The sequence below is a fragment of the Mirounga angustirostris genome, unplaced genomic scaffold (genome assembly GCF_029215605.1).
Source record: "Mirounga angustirostris isolate CCGP_5_RB_7025 unplaced genomic scaffold, mMirAng1.0.hap1 SCAF_8, whole genome shotgun sequence".
Classification (NCBI taxonomy): Eukaryota; Metazoa; Chordata; class Mammalia; order Carnivora; family Phocidae; genus Mirounga; species Mirounga angustirostris.
This window is the reverse complement of record NW_026991716.1, coordinates 27,167,331-27,190,428: the sequence shown is the minus strand read 5'-3', so window position 1 is coordinate 27,190,428 and position 23,098 is coordinate 27,167,331. Positions and strand designations below refer to the sequence as shown.

Below are 23,098 nucleotides of genomic sequence, written 5' to 3'. Positions count from 1 at the left end.
GTCTTCCTTTAATAATAACCTTTAAAGCCACTACTTTTCCTACTATAATGCTGGTCATACCATTGATTTTGACATGCAGTGGTTTCACTATTCATTTATAAATGATCTCAGTTGCAGTTTTGATTTCTTCTTTGACCCAAGATTAACTTTAGAAAGCTTTAAAGAATTCCACAGTTAAGTTTGTTGTGGAGCTTTTTATCATATTATTATTATTATTGTAATTCCAGCATTTACTTGCTTTATTCTTTTTTTTTTTTTTTTAAGATTTTATTTATTTATCTGAGACAGAGAGAATGAGAGAGACAGAGAGGGGGGAGGGTCAGAGGGAGAAGCAGGCTCCCTGCCGAGCAGGGAGCCCGATGCGGGACTCGATCCAGGGACTCCAGGATCATGACCTGAGCCGAAGGCAGTCGCTTAACCAACTGAGCCACCCAGGCGCCCCTACTTGCTTTATTCTTACTCCAGTTTGTTTACTTGTTTTGGTCAGAGAATGTAGTCCATAAATGTCCTAATTGGGGAATTTACTGAGGTTTCTTTTGTGGAATCCCTTCATTTACTTATTCACTGAGCTTCCCTGGTGCCTGTTTTAGATCAGGAGTCAGCAAACTACAGCAACCAAGAAATACACCTGTTTTTGTAAATAAAATTTTACTGGAACACACGAATTCACTTCCATGTTGTCTATGACTGCTTTCTCACTGCAACAGCAGAACTGAGTAGTTGCAATAGAGACTTTAAGGCCAAAAACGCCTAAAGCATTTATTATCTCACCCTTTCAGAAAAAGTGTGCCAACCCCTATTAGATGATGGCAGGTCAGCATCCCCTGTCTCAACACCATTCTAATCTGAAACATTTGCAGCTGAAACTCTTCGAATTCCCAGATATATGTTAAGGTTCCTTTCCTGTTTCTAGCACCGGTATTTTCCTCACAGTGATTAGAACATATAAGAAACTAAGAGAAAAAATAAAAAATACTGGTGTATGTGATAGCATCTTCATCCTGTAAGTCCTGATAAAAAACTGCATACTCCAAATATTATTATCTTATGCTTACAAAAAGAATTTCAAAACCTGTTTTTGCATCCCTTTTAGAAATTAAGGTCTAGTGAACCAGTTATTGCACAGAACTGAGAAATTCGGTGCTTTGCTTTATTTCTTTAAAGACTTGACAAGTTGGGTTTTTTTCTTAATAGACTTTTTTTTAATAGTTTCTGGTTTACAGAAAAATTAAGTAGAAAGCACAGAGAATTCCCATATAGCTGTGGATATTAATTGAGGGAAACTACATTTAGGATGGATTCAGGAAGCCCTGATGGGACTTTCCATCACAGCTTACTTCACATTCCTGGACAGGAAGAAATTCAATTTACTACCCCAACAAGGAAGATTTTCTCCTTGCCGAGCAACAGCCCAGCCAATAAGAAACTATCATGAATCAGATGATGACAAACCATCACTGTTAGGCAGGAAGCTAGGCATGAGTGACAAGGAGGATGGACCTTAGACATCCTGACGGAGAGGCCCAACAGAGGACCACCTGGGGACAACCCCATGCCACCCATCTAGCAGGTGGTTTGGTTTGTGGTTACAACAGAGGAAGAGTGAAGTTTATTGTGTTTGTTGTGCAGTAAATGCTCTCCTTCCTATGTCTCTAGAATAGAAATAATGCGGTTTGCTACCCCAAGCAGCATTTTGAAAACATTTTGGGAAAGGACATGTGTAGTTGGCTAATTATTGTATAAATCTAGGCCTATCATTCATATGTTGCCACCTTACGACTCATGCAAAATATCAATTTTTTTTTTTAAGATTTTATTTATTTATTCATAAGAGACAGAGAGAGAGAGAGGCAGATGCGGGACTCGATCCCAGGACCCTGGGATCATGACCTGAGCCGAAGGCAGACGCTTAACCATCTGAGCCACCCAGGCGCCCGCAAAATATCAATTTTTATTGATATAAACCCACAGCCCAAAGTTTCCAGGGCCGTTGTCTCTCATGACTGGCCCACTCCTCCCTTGGAGCATACTTTAATAAAACTTTGCTCACTTTACTTTCATTTTGCTATCCTGTAATTCTGTACTATGGCAGTGAAAAGAACTGAGGCTTCGTTCCTTTTCCGTATAACTCTCGGTAACATTACCACCTTGAACTCTTGCTTTCCTCCAAAAGACTTTGCTTCAAAGCTGACCCTCCTCTTCTTTTTCTCTGTAAAGTAATGTTCCTCTCATTCTCCAGACTTGCCTATGGTTTTCCATAGCCTGCATGTCCTGAATTGCAATTCCTCTACTATCCAAATAAACTATTTTGCTGGTAAAATAAGTAGCCATTTTATTTTGAAGGTTACATACCCCTTCACAAGCCCCACATACAGTTTCATCTATAACTAATATCTTACATTAGCATGTATATTTGTTAAAATTGGTAAGTCAAAATTGATACATTAACTAAATGCCATAGTTTGCTATTAGGGTTCATTTTTTGTGTTGTACATTTGAGTTTTGACAAATGTATAATTACATGTATTCACAATTACATTATCATAGAGAAGAGTTTCAATGCCTTAAAATCCTTTTTTTCTCCTCCCTTAGCATATTAATCATACTTCTTAAATGTTTTTCAGTGGTTGCCCTACAGTTTGCATTACACATGTACAACTAAACCAAGTTGACTTTCAAATAACACTGTACTTCATGGCTAGTGGAAGGACCTTTTATAGAGTATTCCCAATTTCTCCTTCCTATGCTTTATAACATGTTGTCATTAATTTCTATTCTCTATAAGCTATCATCACCAAATATTTCGTTCCTGTTATTAAACAAGTTGATCAATTAAGAATAAGAAAAGTTGTATTTTATCTTCATTTCTTCTTCCTTTATGTAGATCCTAGTTTCTGACCTTTATCATCTTTCTTTCTGAGGAATTTCTTTTAATGTTTCTTGAGAAGTAGGCTTACTGGAGACAAATTCCTCCAATTTTTAAGTATTTCTCATTCACTTTTGAAGGATAATTTGATAATTTTGCTTGTACACAGAATTCTATGTTGATTTTTTTCTTTCAGCACTTTAAATATTACACTCTTCTTATTCATTCTTTTCTTGCTTATATGGTGTCTGAAAAGAAATCCAATATAATTCTTACTCTTGATTTCCCATAAGTAAGGTGTTTTTCCTCTGGCCTACTTCAAGACTGTTTTTAATTTTCTGCAGTTTGAATATAACTAGATATAGATTTTTTAGTGTAAGTCCTGTGAGTATTCTCTGAGCTTCCTGGGTCTGTGGTTTGTTGCCTATTATTAATTTTGGAAAATTCTCAGTCATTGCTCCAAGTCATTCCATAGACAGGCCCTCATGCACAGCACATTGGAGACTCACCCACCTTGTCCCCCACAACCCAAACCTAGGCCCATTCAGGGACTTAAACAAGTGCTGCAAATTCCCTACCAAGGGCTCCTCATGAGATCCTAGCAAGAAATGAACCAATCACAGCTGGGCATAATCCACAGTGATTTTCTCACTTTGTGATCTCAAGAACTGTTTAAAAAAAAAAAAGGTGGAGGGCAGGGGGACAGATCCCAAAGGCTTTACTTACGTGGGTTATAGCCATTATTAACATTAAGAATAGGAAAACCTCATTTAGAATGGACTCAGGAGGCTGACAGGGGGAGCTCTAAAGCCCTACCACTCCTGTTAATTGCAGACCTAACAGGAAAAAAAGGGCCTATTTTACTATCCCAGCAGGAGGAAGAAAATTTTTCCTTCTCTTCCAGCAACAGCCCAAAGAGAGACAGCCAATGAAAAGCCACTATACTTCCACTCCCAGTTTACTCCCAATGGACTTTTTGTTTATAACAGCCTACCAACTCTCCCTTTTCCTCTATAAAAGAGAGTTCCTTTCCTTGTCCATGTTCTCTGGGCACAGCTATGCTTGCAGTTCTCTTACTATTCCCGAATAGACCTATTTCTGCTGGTAAAATAACTGTTAGTTTTATTTTTTAGGTTAATATCATTAATATTTACTTTATTAGAAATAAAAACTTATAGGATGCTTCAGTGGCTTTTCCATTTCTAGTATGAAAAGCTGTAATAATTTTGGCTTCTGGAAAGCTCATTCTGTCTACACTTAATATAATTCCTTTTTCTTTAATCTCTGAATGATTGGTCTCAAGAAGCCACAACTTAAGTGGCATTACAATACTGTATTTGTTCTGTTGCATGACATATGGTATGTTAACATTTACAAAGCTGAGAGGAAGATGGTTTTCATCATATTTTCATTTCTTATTTATAGTTTTTTTTTAAGATTTTATTTATTTGACAGAGAGAGACACAGCAAGAGAGAGAACACAAGCAGAGGGACTGGGAGAGGGAGAAGCAGGCTTGCCGCTGAGCAGGGAGCCCGATGCGGGGCTCCATCCCAGGACCCTGGGACCACGACCTGAGCCGAAGGCAGATGCTCAACGACTGAGCCACCCAGTTTTGCCTAAAGTCTTTGGAATAGATTCTTCCTTTCCATAAGTCAGAGAACCCATTATGTCTACTCTGGTATTTTCAAATGCAGAAGCTGCAGCTGTGGGACAAGAAAGCAAGTCTTCTACTCTTTCTTTATTAAGCCAACAATCCACCATGCTCTATACCTGCATTATTCAGCATGGATAGGGGTTCTGGGTGTTGGACATGGCACAGTATCACAGGAGAAGGAAACGAGAAGGCCCTTCATTTATTCTCTAACATTTTTCGTTTATGTACATCTGAGTTTCTGATGTATATCATTTCCCTTCTCTCTGAAAAAAACTTCTTTAACATTTTAACTTCTTTTAACATTTAACATAATCTGGTGAAAAATTTCCTCAATTTTGTTTGTCTGAGAAAGTCTTTATTTCTCCTTCAGTTCTGAAGGTTAACTTCACTGCATACAGAACTCTAGGTTGATAGTTTTTCCTTGCTTGCTTGCATGGTTTCTGAAGAGAAGTACCATGTAATATTTATCTTTGTTCCTTTCTAGGTAATTTCCCCCACCCCTGGCTTCCTTCACTTCTAAGTGTAGATTTTGTGTTATTTGTCTGCTTACTATTCTGTGAATTTTCTGATCTGTGGTTTGGGATCTATCATTACTTTTAGGAAATTCTCAGCTATTACTTCAAATATTTTTTCTGTTCCTTCCTCTCCTTCTCCTTCTGATATTTCCGTTATGTGTTATACCTTTTGTAACTGTCCCACATTTCTTGGATATTCAATTTTATTCAGTTTTCTCTCTGTTATTTCAGTTATTGACATTTCTTTAGGCTCACTGATTCTTTTCTCAGCTATATTCAGTTTACTGATAAGCCCATCAAAGGGATTCTTCATTTCTTTTACAGCATGTTTTATTTCTATTTCCTTTTGATACTTTCTTAAAATTTCTTTCTGCTTACATTTCTCATCTGTTCTTGCATGTTACCCACTTTTTCCATTTATAGCCCTTAGCATATTAATGACAGTTGTTTCAAATTCCTGGTTCAATAATTCCAACATCCCTACCATATCTTAGTTTGGTTCTGATGCTTAGTCTGGTTCTGATGCAAAAGAACTGTGTTTTTTGTCTTTAAGTATGTCCTTGTAAGTTTTTGTTGAAAGATGGACAGGATGTCCATCAGCAACTGGTACTGGTTCCCACAGAGATGTCTGCTCCCGGACTTCTGCTCTGGTTAAGTTGTGAATCTCTATTCCTGCCTATATCTCTCCAATTTGGGAAGCAACAGTTTGCTGTAACTCAATTCTGAGATGGAAATATATATATAACTTGTAACTATTTTGGCAGGAATCTTTCTAAATTTGTCTAAATTTGTGTTATAATAGCATATGGAACATAATTTAACTTAAGGAATCATTCACAGCCATTATCAGGATCATTAAAGACTGTTTTGTACATGTTCCTGGGTTATTATTTCAAGCTGCAGTGTTTTATGAGCTTGCTTTTTATAGTCATCTCAATTGATGTCAGACTCTTACTGATTATTAAAAGCAGGGTGCCAGTCTCTGATGAATCTATTTCCTCTCCTTCTAATTTGTTGCTTCTAATCTGCTGCACTGCTCCTGGATGACAATCACTCTCTCCAATTCTACTCCTGTCCTAGTTTTTGTTCACTTCAGTTCTTAAGCATTCCTCCATAAAAGAAGTCAGAATGGTGTCCAGGAGCTCCATGTGTCCTAGCTGCCCTCCACATCTCCACTAGGTCAGGAACAACCCAGAATTTCTTGTGATCCTCCAGGCAGGATTTCTTAACTGTGGCACTAGTCATGGTTTGCACAGGGTCATTCTTTGTAATGATGGAAGTCCTGTACAGAGCAGGATGCTTAACAGCATATCTGGGCTCTTTGCACTACCTAACAGCAGCACAACCCCAATTGCAATGATTAAAATATAGCTCCAGACAATGCCAAATGTCCCCAGGGAAGGGGAGAGGGCCACCCCCAGTTGAGGGCCACTGCTCCAGGGATTAGACTGGAGGCCAGAGATCTGGGTGCTCAGGATAAGACCCCTCTTCCAAAGCCTCTGCATCACCTTGGAAGAGCAAGAGTGAGGCCTGGATCTCAGCATACCCCTGACAAGATTCCCACTCCTCCTGCCCCTCAAACTCCCAGGCTCACCACCATGATCTTCCCTAACATTATGTCTTATTTACACTTACCTGAGCCACAGGAAGAAACCCTGACTACTGATCACCCCACATCCCCAGGCTCTAATCCCTACTTATTCTGACTCTCCCTTTCTGGATCCCTATCTATTAAAATACTAAGAAACCAACTCAGAGGGAAGACTTAACTGTGACAGGTTTTCACTTTGATATCTGTGGTAGCCCTCTAGGCTCCAGAGAAGTGCTGATGTCAAATAATGACCAAAAAGTATATATACAAAAGCTCATGAGTGGTTATCTGCTACCTTCTTGATCCAAAAATAGGAAACAGAACTATCGTTTTTTGGTTTTTGTTTTTTTAGTAATCTCTACACCCAACGTGGAGCTCCTAACTCAAGACCCCAAGATCAAAAGTCACATGCTCTTTCAAATGAGTCAGCCAGACACCCCGAACTGTCATTTGTTTCTTTTTTTTTTTTAAGAATTTATTTATTTGAGAGAGAGAGAGAGAATGAGACAGAGCACGAGAGGGAAGAGGGCAGAGGGGAAAGAGGGCAGAGGGGGAAGCAGACCCCCTGCTGAGCAGGGAGCCCGATGTGGGACTCGATCCCGGGACTCCAGGATCATGACCTGAGCTGAAGGCAGTCGCCCAACCAACTGAGTCACCCAGGCGCCCCCTGTCATTTGTTTCTAATCAAATTTTATATTGCTATGCTAGGTTCAAAGACTAACAGAACTATCAAAATCCAAACTAGAAATTATGCAAAAATGCCAAATTGGTCATAATTCACATGCAATCAGCCAAATTTGAGTCATTATACCTAGATCAATAACTCTAAGATCAAAATGAGTTTTTTATTGCCACAATAATTACAGAACAGGTGATTCTAACTAAACGACAAAGACTGTTATCATGATTACTTCCTTTCTTCATATAATTTGGTAAAAAATATATATATATTCAAGGAATTTGTTTAGCCTTAAAAGTGATTTATTTATTTATTCTTTCAGTTAGCTAGCCTATGGGCCATTTTCCTCTTAAGAGTTCACACACTCTGTAAAAAAATTATCTTGTACAAAATGTGGACTGTGAACACTTCTCAAAGCTTAACAGTGAAAATGAATTTGGACTGTGGTAAACAGAAGAAAGAGTATCTCCAAAACACAATAGTAACTTCAAAAATAACTAGGAAGAGAAGGGGGTTAGCTATCAAATGCTTTCTCTAATACTCTTTCCTAGGTCAGATTTATGCCTCTTCTCATCGGTGATAAGGATCACTGCCCTACTGATCTCTGCTCTCCTCTGCTACTAAATCCTGAAGCTGTGATACAAAGTCCTAGTCCATGTATTAATCATGGTTTTTTTTTTTAATTTTCTGTATTTTATAATGCTTTGGCATTTTGGGGCGTTGCAGACGAGGAAAGGAACCACCCCTCTGAGGGTTAACTAATTCCTAGAGATAGCCAACAACCTGCCAGGAGCATACCCCTGCTACACAAGCTAACCAATCCAGAGTCCACACCCACCCTTCATCAGGCTCCTGCAGTCCAGGACAACACCCCCCTGTCCTAAACACCCCAAGGCCAGACACCAGACGACTAAGGACCACTGCATAAAGCAGACCCTGCCAAAATCAATCCAATCCTAAACTTGCTCAGCTTGCCTATTGTGCTTGCCTGTTCCTTCCAGAGAAAACCATAATAAAGGCTCTGGCCCATTCTTACACCTTCTGCCTTCTGACCAACCCTAGTACATTCCCCAACCCTGGCTTCCCCTACTCTGCCCAGCATGGTATGTCCCCTCCTCTTAGGGACTGTGAATAACAAACTGTCTTTTTTTCCTTTCTTTTAATGTAGACTCCATGCCCAGTGTGGAGCCCACTGCGGGGCTCAAACTCGTGACCCCCGAGGATCAAGACCTGAGCTAAGTCAAGAGTAGGATGCTTAACCAACTGAGCTACTCAGGCGTCCCTGTCTTTTCAAGAGCTACCTTTTCTCCTCATGTTGGCCTCACCATACCTGAATAACAATAAAATCTAAATTTTCAATCTTTTCTGGGCTAGTATGAGTAAATGCCAATCCTCCCTTTCACCCAAGAGTCTCAAGCTAGCAGGAAGGAGGAAAGGAAGCAAAGAATATTTAGAAATTCCTTAACTCTAAGTGCTAAAGGGAATCTGGCCATAGTAATGCTTTTATGTCATTTATCCAAGACAGATTAGTGACAGGAGAATGCAACATTACTGACCTCTGACTCTTGCAGAGTACATGAAGAAATGCTTTATTCGTTCTAACAGAGATGGGTGCCATTATCACCCACTGCTTCCAAACTGACTCTGTGGAGAGGACAGGTGCTCCTGGTGACCCTGAGGATGAAGGGTTCTGCAATTTCCCACATTACACTCTACGGGGATCTTGACTACTTAATTAGTGGGTTGAAGTTTTCACGTGTAATGGACGGTTAGCATTTAAGGTGTACATTTAGGAACAAATATGGCTCTTGCCTTTAAGGTATTTTACAATATAAGAGACAACACAAATAACATCAGTAAAGGATGTAGCTAGCCATTAATTAACAGATAACACAACACGTCTTAGATAAGAAGCAAACATCAATTAATAATAGTAACAACAGTTATATCTATTGAACGCTTACTATGTTCTTTCCATGTAATAGCTTTTATTTTATTTTTTATTTTTTTTATTATTATTTTACCATGTAATAGCTTTTAATCTTCACAACTCCCCTGTGAGGGGTATACCTTGTCCAACACCCCGCAACTAATAACTGAAAGAGCAGGATTCACACCTAGGCAATTGGCTCTAGTGACTGTGTCTGCATCATACACACACACACACACACACACACAGATATCCTTCATATATGAAAATGGCACCAGGGCGCCTGGGTGGTGCAGTCCAATAAGCGTCTGACTCTTGCTATCAGCTCAGGTCTTAATCTCAGGGTCGTGAGTTCAAGCTCCCAGCATGGAGCCTACTAAAAAAAAAAAAAGAAAAAGGCACCAAAAAGAATACTTTTCACAAGTGCTAACAAGCTGACCTCTCAGCCCAGCTCTGCAGTGTGGATATGCACTAAGAGATGCTGACTGGCATTAAGGACACCAAAATTTTCATCAGTACAAAGCAAACTGACTTATACGGGGTAAACAACACTGGTGTCATTAGACAACTATTTAACCAGACAAACCAATTTGTTCATCTGGGAAAGATACAAAATCAGTAGAAAAGCCACCTAACTAGGACTCAAAAGACATATATTCATTTATTCAGGTCCCTTTAAACTCTAAGTTTTCTCACCTATAAAATGGGGATAATAGCTAGCTTCACAGGTACACTGAGAGGATTAAATGAAACCAAGTATGTCAAAAATCTCTGCAAACATTAAAGCCCAATATAAAAATGACACAGTATTGCTCCTCTGCATAGGTAAAAAAACAACTTTAATTGAATTTGGAGGCTGGGTAAATCATTAAATTTGTTGCCATATTGAAGATTGGATGTGAAACTTTACAGGAGGATGACCTTAATCTATTTTAAGACTGAAGATGTTATTAACAGAGAAAAGAGAAAATTATAGAGTCTTGCCACATAATTTGGGTAAGAAAGCCCCAAGAAGCAGGAAGGAGAGGGCTGAATACAATACTGCAACTGTAAACAAAGATTAAGTCTCAAGAACCAGGGTGTATCAACTCCACAGCAAATGGGTAAACTATTTCTTTAAAGCCACAGCACTGTACCTCACAATCTGATGAAAAAATTCCAAATACTGTTTATGATACATACTCAGGATAGCCCAATACCAAGCTTAATATTCTAAACAATTACTATATTTTCTTGCCTCTTTATTTTTAACATATTAATTCCAATCCCCATAGATATAGTCCAAAGCATAATTTTCTTGCTTACATTACTTCAAACATGTACAGAGTTAAAGAATTTTGGTTATTTAGAGAGTTGAATATAATTTTGATTAAGCCAATAAACCTAGGATAACATAAAAGTAAATGTATATTACAGCTTTGGGCATAGGAAGACTAAGTTTGGAGTTGATGAAAGAATCCCAACAGTGAACACACCACATAGAAATGTACACCTTCTATAGGTTAATAAATGAGACAACCAAATTTAAAAGCCAAACAGTAAATTAGAGAAAATACTCGAAATAAAACATGAATAGCTTTATTATAAACACATCTCACAAAATCAATAAGAAAACATTAAGACTCAAAAAAATAGAGAAAGGCATAAGAAAGAAAATTCACAATGGAGGAAATGCAACCAATAAATATATGGGGAAAAAATTCAACCTCACAGAAATGCAAATTACAAGAGATTCCACTGTTGGACTATTAATGAAAAGTATTTAAGACAGTCATGACTGTCCACCGAATCTGGGTAGTGCTCCTATGCACTGCTGGCAGCAATACAAACCATTCCAACATAAATACAAACATTCCAATATAAACCACTGGAAAACAATTTGGTAAAATGTGTCAAAGTCTTACAAATGCTTCTTTTGACTTGGAACATATTCTCTCTCCCCTTTTTTTTTTTTTTTTTTTAGATTTTATTTATTTATTTGACAGAGAGAGACACAGCAAAAGAGGGAACACAAGCAGGGGGAGTGGGAGAGGGAGAAGTAGGCTTGCCGCTGAGCAGGGAGCCCGATGCGGGGCTCGATCCCAGGACCCTGGGATCATGACCTGAGCCGAAGGCAGACGCTTAACGACTGAGCCTCCCAGGCACCCCATATTCTTTTTCTGCCCAACATATTAATTCAACAACTCTATACTTTATGCTATGATCACCACAGGTGTAGCTACCATCTTTTGCCATACAATGCTATTACAATACCATTGACTATATTCCCTACACTGTACCATTCATGCTGTGACTTACTCATTCTACAATTAGAATTCTGTACTTTTCACTTCCCTTCACCAGGTTTACCCACCCCTCCCTTCCCCCTCCCCTCTGGCACCCATCAGTTTGTTCTCTGTATTTATGCGTCTGTTTCTGCTTTTTGTTCATTTGTTTTGTTTTTTAGATTCCATACATAAGTGAAATCATATTCTATTTTTTTCTCTGTCTTATTTCACTTAGCATAATACCTCTAGGCCCATCCATGTTGTCACAAATGGCAAGATCTCATCCTTCTTATGGCTGAATAATATTCCATTGACTAAATATACTACTTCTTTATCCATTCATCCAACGGTGAACATTTAGGTTGCTCGTATATCTTAGCTATTGTAAATAATCGTGCAATAAACATAGCAGTGCAAATATCCTCACAAATTAGTGTTTTCATTTTCTTTGGGTAAATACTCAGCAGTGGAATTCCTGGATCATATGGATTTCTACTTTTTTCTTTTTGTATTTCTATTTTTTTTTTTAATTTTGAAGAACCTCCATACTGTTTTCCACAATTGCTATACCAACTTACAATCCTACAAACAGTGCACAACAGTTTCTTTTTCTCCACATCCTCACCAACGCTTATTTCTTATCTTTTTTTATTTTAGTCATTCTCACAGGTAAAAGGTGCTATCTCTGTGGTTTTGATTTGCATTTACCTGACAATTAGTGATGCTGAACATCTTTTCATGAGTCTGTTGGCCATATGCAGGTCTTCTTTGGAAAAATATCTGTTCAGGTCCTCTGCCCATTTTTTAATTGCATTAATTGGGTTTTTGGTGTTGAGTTATAGAAGTTCTTTACATATTTTAGATATTAACACCTTATTATTTGCAAATATCTTCTCCCACGAAGTTGCCGTTTCATTTTGTTCAAGGTTTCCTTTACTGTGCACAAGCTTTATATTTGATGTAGTACCAGTAGTTCATTGTCGCCTTTGTTTCCCTTGCCTGAGGAGACACATCTAGAAAAATGTTCCTAAGGCCAATGTCAAAGAGATTAATGCCTATGTTTTATTCTAGGAGTTTTATGGCTTTAGGTCTCACATTTAGGTCTTTAATCCATTTTGAGTTTATCCTTGTATATGGTGTAAGAAAGCATTCTTTCTTTTGCATGTAGCTGTCCAGTTTTCCCAGCACCATTTATTGAAGAGACTCTTTTCCCCATTGCATATTCTTGCCTCCTTGGTCATAGATTAATTGACCATATAAATGTGGGCTTATTTCTGGGCTCTTCATTCTGTTCCATTAATTTATGTGTTTATTTTTGTGCCAACACCGTACTGTTTTGATTATTATAGTTTTATAGTATGTCTTGAAAACTGGGGATGTGATACCTCCAGCTTTCTTCTTTCTCAAGATTGCTTTGACTATTTGGGATCTTTTGTAGTTCCATATAAATTTTATTATTACTTTTCCAGTTCTGTGAAAAATGTTGTTGGTATTTTGATAGGCTTGCATTGAATCTGTAGGTTGATTTAGGTAGTATGGACATTTTTACAACATTAAGTCTTCCAATCTGTGAGCATGCTATGTCTTTAAATATGTCTGTGCGGTCTTCAATTTCTTTCATCAATGTTTTCTAGTGTCAAGAGTATAGTCTCTCACTTTCTTTGTTAAGTTTATTCCTAGATATTTTATTCTTTTTGGTACAATTGTAAATGGAATTGTTTTCTTAATTTTCTTTTGGCTACTTTCTTATTAGTGTATAGAAACAACAGATTTCTGTATATTAATTTTGTATCCTGTAACTTTACTGAATTCATTTATTAATTCTAACAGTTTTTTGGTGGCGTCTTCAGGGATTTTTTTTTATAGTATCATGTCATCTGCAAATAGTGATGGATGAAACTTCTTCCTTACCAATCTGAATGCCTTTTATTTCTTTTTCTTGTCTGACTGCTGTAGCTAAGACTTCCAGTACTGTGTTGAATAAAAGTGGTGAGGTGGACATCCTTGTCTCATTCCTGATCTTAGGGGAAAAGCTCTCAATTTTTCACCATTGAGTATAATGTGAGCTATGGGACTGTCATATAAGGGCTTTATTATATTAAAGTATATTCCCTCTAATCCCATTTTGTTGAGAGTTTTTATCATGAACAGATGTTGGATTTTGTCAAATGCTTTTTCTGCATCCATTTAGATAAATATATGTTTTTTTATCCTTCATTTTGTTAATGTGGGGTAACACATTGATTGATTTGGGAATACTGAGCTATCCTTACATCCTGGAATAAATCCCACTTGATCATGGTTAATGATCTTTTTAATGTACTGCTGAATGTGGTTTGCTAATATTTTGTTGAAACTTAAAACATATTCTTGAAATGTGACCAATGAATAAAGTAATCCAAACCATGGGGATTATTAGGCATGAAGACTCCCATAATTGCAATGATTTATTACCACAAAGGGAAAAAATATAGAAACATCCCAAACAACTAGAAAATGATGTAACTAAAATGTGACGGTCCATCCAAGGAAATATTATGCAGCAAGTGAAATATGAAAAGCATGCCAGAGCAAGAGAATACTTATAACAAATCAGTTTTTAAAAAGAGACATACACATGTATGTATGTAAATATATAAATCTGTATGTATTTAGGGAACCATTTAGCATTTTAGAATACTTACTTCTAGGAACTTTTTCTGTACATTTTAAAATCATTTTGTGTACATATGTGTATATAATATATTATGAACCTTCCTTGGGACGGTCTCCTGACCAGATGTTTGGGAAATTTCAACCTGCTTATCAAGTGACCTTTCCTGGACAAGAGCTTATTGTGAAGAAAGGGAAAATCGATCCAAGGGACATCACTCTAGCACAGAGAGCTTCTACTAGAAAGGCAACTGTGATCCAAAACCTGGAGGTCTATGGTCTGGACCCATATTTGGTGGCTGCCATCCTCCAGCACAACGCCAGACTAACACTACCATCACTCCTTCCCCGAAGGCCAAGGACAACCTACAGGTCAAAATTTAGGGAAACTAGGTTGACTATCTCAGCTGGCTGTTGCTCAGAAAGTATCAGCTTCGTTGAAAATACATCCAAAGCTGAGAAAAGGCCCCCCAATCTGGCAAGAAGTGACAGGCTCTTGTTTCATGTAATGTATCCAGTGGAAATCCACACTCTCAGCTGGATATTTATATGAACATTTTCAGCTTTTGCAAATAAAAATATGTAATTATTTTTAAATATATGTTACACACTTATAAATATGTATTATTATATAATTTTTATATAAATTATGATTTTAAAATATATAGAAAAAGTTTCTGGAAGTATTCTAAAATGCTAACTGGTTTTATTAATAGTGGTAGTGTCATCAGAGATTAAACAGTTTGTCCAAAGTCACAGCTGGTAAGTAGTAGAGTTGAGATTCAAAACCAGCCTTAGCTCTATGCTAATCTAACTCTCCACGTGATTTTTTTAACCTATTATTATGAAAATTTTAAACATACATAAAAGAAGAGATTAGCATAATGAACCTCCATGTTCCCAACACATTTTTATGTTGTTTTTGAGCCAGTATTTTAAAGCAAACCTTAAACATATCATATCATCCTAAATATTTTAGTTTGTATCTCTACGATGGACTTTCTACCCCACCTGAATTCATTTTTTCTATGTTGTCTCAAAAATTGTTACAGTTGAGAGGCACCTGGGTGGCTCAGACAATTAGCCTTCCAACTCTTAATTTCAGCTCAGTTCGTGATCTCAGGGTCATGGGATCAAGCCTTGTGTCCACCCATAGTGTGGACTGCTTAAGACTCTCTCTTCCTCTGCCCCCTGCTTAAAAAAATTGTTAGAGTTGATGTGTTAGAATCTTGATCTAACCAATGCTATTAGAAAAAAAAAGAAAGACAAAGCCTACAAGTATATATGCTTGTATGAATATGGAGAAAGTCTGAGATGAATAGACACCAGAGGTCAGCATTTTTGGGAGAATGAGACTGGAGAGGGTAGATGGGTCAGGGAAATCACATGTTTTCTACATTTTTATATTGCTTTCCCTGTGGCAGTGAGCATGTATACAAGTTTTTTAGAAATGCAGTAAGCCTTAGACACAGAAAGGCCAATTCCAGAGCATGGTATGGAGTGGCCCTTACGGATGGGGATACAAGGCAGTACACCGCTTCCTTAGGAATACTGACTACATAACATTTCCTCTTCGCAATCCTGGACCTGTTCATTTCTCTTATACATTGATTTTCTTAGGAAAGGGATAACAAATAATATTCCCTACATTAAAAGAAAAAAAAAAAAAGGAAAAAAGAATTACTGTACCAAGGTCCCTGATAAAGAACTGTCCTCAATGGGGTTGGCTAGGACTGCCTCATGTTCTTTTCTTTACTCCTAATACCTAGCCTAGGGCCAGAACAAAGCAGACACTCAGTAAAACAGTGGCTGGGCTGAACAGACCTGGGAACACATGGGCTCACTGGCAACTCTCTTCTTTTGGCTCTTCAAGGACAGCAGCAAACCTTAGGCCATGTGGAATTCCAGCTATGAGAAACCACTGACATGTGGTCTTTGAGATGGATGTCAGCTTGATCTGTCCCACTGCAAGATAAACACCATGCCTTCATTCTGTACCATGTCCCATATACTATTTTTTAAAATCAGTAAATCTATTTTTTAGGCTAAGATCAAATATAAACAATAAATCTGTGCCATAGTAATCACCAAAAACTACTACAGAAATTGCGTCTCCTAACTACATCCTAAAAGTTTACTCAATCAACCTGTGACAACTCCTCTTAATACTCTATACGAAAGTGCTAACTATAAAGACAAGTTATTTGTTCATGCCACAGAAAAAAATCAGAGTAATCCAAACTAACCACAAAGATCTCAGCAGAACAACTCGTCTTCTATGGGTCCTCTCTGGGTGACACTAGGTCAAGTTCAAACATGGCCTCTAAATTTAAGGCCCCAGAGGCGAAAAGCTTGATATTCTATTACCTCTTCCATAAAGAATTACCTGAAAATCAGAAATTCTAATACGTAGGGCAAAATCTTTAATATGTGTCCTTTTCCGAAAAATATTTTTAACCTCTAAATCAAAATTAGTTGGACCTCTCATAATTCTTTGCTTTAGAAAAACAACTTATTTTTTTTTAAAGATGTTATTTATTTATTTGACAGAGAGAGACACAGTGAGAGAGGGAACATAAGCAGGGGGAGTGGGAGAGGGAGAAGCAGGTTTCCTGCGGAGCAGGGAGCCCGATGTGAGACTCGATCCCAGGACTCTGGGATCATGACCTGAGCCGAAGGCAGATGCTTAACAAACTGAGCTACCCAGGCGCCCCGAAAAAATACTTATTTTTCAACCATCTTTTATTTCTATAAAATAAAGGCCAAAACTGACTTAAGTTTGATTTTTCAATTGTCAAAATCCACACATAAGAAGGAAGGGCAGAACTGAAAATATATAAAAAGATTCCACTTTTCGATTCTAAATAATGAAAAATCCAAATGAAGAGTAATTTTTGTCTTAGATTTAAAGATGAACTTGGGGGAGCCTGGGTGGCTCAGTCGATTAAGCGTCTGCCTTCGGCTCAGGTCATGATCCCAGGGTCCTGGGGTCAAAGCCGGCATCGAGCCCCCTGCTCGCGGGGAGACTTCTTCTCCCTCTCCCTGCCACTCCCTTTGCTTGTGCTCTGTCAAATAAATAAATAAAATCTTCAAAAAAAAAAAAAAGGATGAACTTGTATTCAACAAAGATCCATTTAAAAATGCTGCCAAAGTATTGTAGCTCGAAAGACACTGTTTCTCTGCCCTTGAAAGAGAATCAACTGGTGTTGAGGCCAATTGCCACTTCAGTTACATAGAACAAAACCCTGCTCCTTTTCCTGTTCAGGGTTCATTCCTGGAGGATTTAGCCCGATAAAAGCAAAGACAGGAATAGAGGGATTTGGCTCAATCAGGATTTATCCTTTTAGAGTTCTAGATCAAATTTCAAAAGCCAGTTAGCAATGACATTGGTCAGTTCAAGACAGGTTGGGAATAGGTCCCTGCATGACTGACTGCTACAAAGAATGGCTGGGTGAGTGACAGACAATACACACACATGGCATTTCTATCAAATATAAGCCTAGAGCATTTCACAGCTTCTATTGAATATTTCTGAGTTTCTGAAACATAAGTTCAATTCTTTTTATAATGTTTACTTGACTATACCCATCACTTACCAATGTTTTCTTTCTGTATATAAAGAATTTTCTCTTATCAGGTGAAAAACATAGGGTAATGACTGACACTATGCACATATTTTGCCATAATCAACATAAAAAGTTACATAATAGGATTGTATTTATATAAAAATTCAGAATAAGTAAACCCATAAAGACAAAGTAGATAAGTGGTAGCTAGAGGAGGGGTAATGGAAAGGGATTGATAGTGGGCTCAAGGTTTCCTTTTGGAGGAAAATGTTCCAGGATTAGATAGAAGTGATGGTTGCACAACTTTGTAAATACAGTAATTTTGCTTCAGAATTCTTGGGAGAATTAGATTACCATTTTTACTGCAAACATAGAATAGAACCCCTCATAAATGGACACAAGAGGAAATACAGGATGATAGCATTAAAAAGAAAAAAAAAAAGCATTTGACACTACCTAATTTCCTAAAGTCTTCTGATTTAAGACCAAAGGAGACTAAAGAAGACCTTGGCCTTGGCCAGGACTGAAAGGGTGCCAGGGAGCAGGGAAGACTTTACCCTCCCAGTGATGGAAACTGAGTTCATTTACTGAAATTCAGGGTTAAAAATAACAAGGAAAGTTGTTGAACAATAAGCTACATATATTAACCCCTCTGGAAAACATCAGTGGCCTAGACTTTCCAGTCCTGGACAATACATCAATAATACCAGCTCCATTCCAGCAGGACTGTGGGGAAGATGGGGAAATAAGCTAAACAATGCAAAATCGCAAGTGATATTAACAGTCTAGTGTTTACTTAAATGACAAAATACTTGACCATCTCAACAATAACGTTCAGAAGTAAGAGAGGAATAAAATCAAGACACTACTAATTTATTTATAATGAAAGAATTAGAAAAAAAATTGTCCTAAATTTATACTATTGCATAAAAAGTTTCACTTGTCTCAACCTGTCAAATCTTTATTATGAAATAAACCAGTATCACTGCTGACAAATATAATAACTACAGTAAACAGGCATGCCAAAATCAATGTAGATTTTCAAAAAGGGTCAAGGTATCAACCATCAACTTAAATTGGTTAATTTTATTAAAATGGTTAAACATGACAGGCTGTCACAAAACTCCCAGATTCTTTTACATGAGCACAGTTGGACTAATTCGACCCAAATTTTGTATAATAGCTTTCCCAATTTCTAAAAGTACATCAACTTTGTCACTTATCTTAAAATTTCTGCTTTACTTTTCTAGCTCGACCTCAAAAGAAACTTCTACAAGGCCATATATCTTGACATAGTGAAAGCAATATAATCACAGCACTCAGCAGTGCTATTAACATTTCTGAGCCACAAGGGATTAAATAGGCAGATGCTATGGAAAGTGCCTGTTGGGAGAGGACAGGCGCAGAGTTGAGACTGCACCACAGCTGGGAGGGATTGAAGCTGCTAGCTATGGAATCAAGCTTAGGAGAAACTCTGGGCACAATTCCGGCATCCGAAATAAATTAAAGTAAACAGTCTTGCTCTCTCTCATCCACCCTGTTAGCAGCCTCTCGACTGAGTGGAGACCACACACTCAGACCACACAGCGCCAGCTGAACTCCTCGCACGCAACATCTACAAGCTGTCACTCTGCAGCACAGAGGGGAAAAGGAGGGGGGAAGGTTGAAGGGGGTGAGAAAAGAGAGAAGGAAAGAGGGGGAGGGGAGAGTGGCGAAATCTCCTCTACATACAGCTGGACTGCTTGATATGTGGTTTGGAGAAAGGGAAAAACCTCCCTGAGAAAACAAGCTGGCCGTGGCCTTGTGTATCCCTGACCTGTACTCCCCCATATCAATTTAGTAGCTGATGAAGGATTAACAAAGCACGCATTTAACATCAATTAACCTCCTATCCATCATAGGTCAAAAGAGAAAATTACCATTATAAAAGCATTTCATTAAAATAAAGAGGAAAGGCCACATTTTCTTATAATTTATAATATATACTTAAATAAGTGCATTTTCTTTTAGATTTATATTATATTAGTTTTAACCCGTCTGCCTCTTTTCCTTTAATGAAGCACACGAAATAAATTTACAGTGTTTCTGCAACAGAGGTCAGAAAAATTTAATTTTATAATTTTCCCATATTTCATTGTGATGCAATCTTTAATTTCCCAAAATACTTATTGGTAGAATAAAAGATGGAAAATTATTTTTTACAAAGCTTCAGACTAAAAATACATTAAGAAATAACTAGTAGCAGTGATATTAGGAAAAAAGAAACAGAAAAATGGAAACACAAAAGTAGCTTTAGAATGATTAACCAAATTTTTTTTTACTACTTATTAAAGAAAAATTTTGCTGATTTTAATAGCTAACAAGAAATGTGAAGAAACCAAGTAATCTTACCCTGTCAGGTCAGCTAAAGGGATAAGGCCAGGAGTTGGAATAACATAAATTCTGATTCACTGAAGACTTGGAGAACCTTCACCAAATAGGCCAAGGAAAGCCTGATGTTAAAGCACTATTTTCTTAGATCAGTCCAAAAAAAGTGAAAATTTTCCACAAACAATAGCAACAATTAAAAAAAAAAAACCTCCCAAACTCCACCCCTCCCCATGCTACTCAAGTTAGCATCACCAGAGAACAAATCAGAAATACAGAATCTCAAGACCCCAACCCAACCCCACCTACATTTGAGCCAATTCTCTGCACATTAACATTTGAGAAGCACTAGATAGACTTATCCTGTCCAGAGCCATCATGGATCCAAAGGATCCCAGAAAAATCTCATTGCAGAGATGCCTAGAGAGTTTCAACAATAAAATTACACTCAACTAGACTCTCAGGCCACCCAGCAACAGAAGCAAATGTAGAATTCACCACATCCTCCTTGAGTCATCTTCAACCTATCCTAGAATAGACTTGCCTCTTGGGGCTGGGCTGGGCTAACCCCAGAGGGATCTCCTAGAGATATTGGAAAAGGATTTTAAAGAATGGTAATTTATTTCCTTCAGTTTTCTGTAAACTCAGACTCTACTTTTCCTGTGCAGGGTTAAGGTCAAGTTATCTCAGCACAGCCACACATTTTACCATCTAAGGGCACAAGGGTGGGACAAGTCTCAGAGACAGGGTCATGAACTCTTCCATCTAGCTTTCTAAATTAATCATCTCTCTCCTGCATCTCAAAACCATGGTCAAAAAAATATAATCATGCACGAATCTAAAAGGATGTATAGGGTATAAATTGTGCTAAGAATCACTGGTCTCAGAAGGGACATCTGCAGAAAGGAAGGACTGAACGAACAGATAAAGCATCCCTATTTTCCCAGCTCTTGCTTTAGACTTCTTTCCTTCATCACTCCTACAAACAAAATATAATTTAAATACACTATGTTTTTAAGTGAAAACATAAGTTTTTATGCTTTAATTTATTTGGGAATAAAGAATAATTTAAAAAATACAACAGATAAATGGCACTATATATACATGTATACACACACACACACACATATGAAAAATATCTTCACTCCTGCTATAATGTTTGGGATTAAAGGGAAGGGGATGTACATGAAGTGACTAGGAAAGAATACTGGAAGCTAGATAGTATATAGGGGAAAAGCCTGACGATTTGGCACTCTAGAGCTCCTACATAACTGACCTGTTACATAAATACTTGAGTTCCCAGCTAATCTCCTAAAACGAGCACCGGATTTCATCTTAATTAGAAGAGTTAATTAAAAGTCTACTCCTTTATTTCCCAGAAACTATAAAATCTCCTGCCTTAGCAGGCTAAGTCTTCATAGAGGACAATGACCTTCACTACAATTCAAGCTAAAGCTTCACTACTTAGGTCTAAAGGTGGCTGGTTCTCTAACTCATGCCACCAGACATTGATGACATACTGAAAATGAAACAGGCCAGTGCAAATCCACCCCCTCTTCTACCACCCTCCAAAAACACAAACAAAAACAAAAATTTCAAAGAAGAAACACCACTTAATGGAAGAAGGAACAGTAGTTCATGTAAAAGCACAGCATCATTCATTCATCAATCTATTGCCAACTGTACCCATGTCCCTTACCATTCCCTCTTTATTAGATCTACATTGGGTGAACAAAACTTTAGTTCTTGATATTTTATAAAACATAATTTTTTCAGGAAAAAAAAAGTGTCCTGGTGTGTTTTTGTTTGTTTTTTCAGAAAGATCATGTGGACAATACTGACGAAGTCATTATCAAATAAAATTGATTTCTATCTTTGTTTAGTCCATCAAGAAGGTTTGGGATATATATAGAGATTGGTCACCCAGCACCTCAAAAGGTGACACTGCTGGATTCCTCGTTAAAGAGATAGATAAATTAGAATTTGGAATAGGTAACCCTTAGATTGTTCAGTCAAAACAAGTATTTATTAAGGACTTGCTATGTCCCAAGCACTATACAGGGGAAATGATGGGAACAAGATTTTGTGACAAGGTCAGGGATGACCCTGACCTTCAGGAGAGTGATGGGTACTGAAACCAGAAAGCAGTGGGATAAGTGAGAAATTGAGTATAAATAACTATTTAAGAAATCTGCCTCGGAAAGAAAGAAATTTTAACAGAGGAATGTGAAATCAAAGGAGGATGCTACTTTTGTACTGTTATTATTTTTCTATTTTGCTTTATTGTTGTCTGTCTCTAGGCATGTTTAAAGGCTGACAAGAATTAGCCTTTGGCAACTGCTCTCAAAGGCAAGAGTGGATGGGGTACAGAGATCTGTCTTAGGGTAAATGCAATCTCTTTCACTGTAACTGGAGAAAGAGGAAAGGTTTTTTGGAAGAAAGAGCATGGGATTCTCCACTGATAGTTCTATTCGTTGTGAAGGTGGCAAGATTATCTGCTAAGAGTATAGATTATGTGAAAGGATGAGAGCTTTGAGAATAGGAAATGCTTAAAATAGATTCTGCAGAGGACAGAAGGATGAACTGACACGGAAAACTCTAGAAAATTCTTTAATGGCCAGTTGAGAATGGTGATCATGGATCTACAGGAGTACAAATCTAGATGCTAGATTTTCCCCTGCTGCTTTCAGCAGCTCAGTTCAAGCACTAGAGAAGGTAAAGAGCTGAAATGGTCAAGGGCTGAGAATTTGCCACCAAATGCTACAGAAGGATAATGATACAACTGAGCATTCTGATATGAGAGTGACCAAAGATGAGGTAAAAGAGTAGGTGTAATGGAGGTAATTGAATAAGACACTAAGCAAGGAGTGGGAGATCTGAGCTTTGGATTTCAGAAGTGGACTAGTTTCAGGTGGGGGCACTTCAGTCCTGCTCCCCCACTCCCAAGCACATCTCTGGCAATAGCCATACCTCTCTGCTGTGGCTCCAGCTCTCAGTACACTGTAGTTTG

General features: G+C 37.8%; 1 protein-coding gene across 7 annotated transcripts in view; it reads right to left on the bottom strand.

Annotated features, from left to right (window-relative positions):
* EXOC2 (exocyst complex component 2) overlaps nucleotides 1-23,098 on the bottom strand; it is a 285,590-nt gene that overhangs the window by 259,059 nt on the left and 3,433 nt on the right. The window contains exon 2 of one of the 7 annotated variants that reach the window (XM_064597285.1): nucleotides 15,980-16,120. The exons of the other annotated variants lie outside the window; for them this stretch is intronic. The gene's annotated coding sequence lies outside the window, so the exon portion shown is untranslated. The remainder of the gene's footprint in view (nucleotides 1-15,979; nucleotides 16,121-23,098) is intronic. 7 annotated transcript variants of the gene reach the window in all.